We start from the raw sequence: 1,200 nt of genomic DNA on the forward strand, positions 1-1,200 counted from the left end.
TTGTCTGAGAAAAAGGTGTGCTCATTGATGAGCTTACCTGTCCTTGTTGCTTCAGCGCTGACTCCAGATCTGCTACTCTGCTTTGATAGTGACCCATTTCTACCATCAGCTTTTCTCTGGTCTGAAAGGAGGAGGAGGGAGGCTCCTCCTCCTCCTTTCAGACCAGAGAACACCCGAGGCTGGGTGAGAACGGGGAGGCTGCGACCCGGCCGGGGGTTGCGGGAAGGGGCGCCACCTTGATCTCCTTCTCGGCGTCGTAGTCCCCTTTCGCTGGTCTGGGCTAGCAGAGCGTAGGCTCGTTGCAGCGCTTGATATTCTTGCGTCAGCTGGCGGTAGCGAAGCTCCGCCTCTTCATGCACACACCAATGCAACACAGCACTAGTACCAGAATCAGTCAGACCGGCGACAAAGCACCCGCGACGCAAAGACGAGTCCGATTCCAGGCTGAAGAGGAATGTTTGGTGTCAATACGCTGGCAGAAATGGCAGGCTACCTCTTCGGGTTCCGTGTCGGGGGTTCTGTCGGTGTGAAAAGACAAGGACGATCCGTCCGAGTCCACCAACACGTCTTCGTCGTAGCCGTAAAATGTTTCGATGACCTGCGGGCGCGGAAGCAAACATCTCTCTGAACAAACTGAAGCGACACCTCACGATGAATCGACGAGAGGAACGATAGCGAGAAAAAGGCCATTTCATCTTGCGCAACACCAAGCAGCCGCAAACAAACAGACTCACCTTGCAGGACCTCACGCTTTGTTCCTCCTCAGAGATTCTCGACGTCGGTATCGTAGCAGCAAATCTCTCTCCTGTCGACACAAATAATCCGCCTTTGAGATTCTTTGGATGCAAAGGGAACGAACGGCTCCGGCGCAGAAACAAACGCGACTCACAATGACATTTCTGACATGAGCTCCTGTCTCCAGAGCCTGAAAAACACGTCACCGGCGATGATTGGAGGGACGCTCGTCTTTTCCAAAAGTGACAACTACAGGGTGTGTCAGGGTTTTCCAGATTATCTTTATCGTATCATTGTGTTGCTTTGACTTTGACTGCGACCTGTAATAAATAATATTATTTATCCCTTATTTATCCCTATCGCTTATCCCTTCCTACACAAAGTCGTAAAACACCCCTTGCTATGTTTTGACTAGAGGTCAAGGGCTTCCTCTATTCAATCCACTCTTACACCCACCCTGTTTCT

General features: G+C 51.3%; 1 long non-coding RNA gene across 1 annotated transcript; it reads right to left on the reverse strand.

Annotated features, from left to right (window-relative positions):
• Positions 1–237: 237 nt before the first annotated feature.
• LOC148378377 (uncharacterized) lies at positions 238–801 on the reverse strand. The gene is made up of 3 exons (XR_015855916.1): positions 735–801; positions 494–598; positions 238–349 (listed from the first exon to the last, which is right to left on the reverse strand). It is a non-coding gene; the product is annotated as an uncharacterized LOC148378377 (long non-coding RNA).
• Positions 802–1,200: the final 399 nt, after the last annotated feature.

This window comes from Syngnathus floridae, unplaced genomic scaffold (genome assembly GCF_059516105.1).
Source record: "Syngnathus floridae isolate MCC-2025c unplaced genomic scaffold, RoL_Sflo_1.0 HiC_scaffold_47, whole genome shotgun sequence".
Taxonomy (NCBI): Eukaryota; Metazoa; Chordata; class Actinopteri; order Syngnathiformes; family Syngnathidae; genus Syngnathus; species Syngnathus floridae.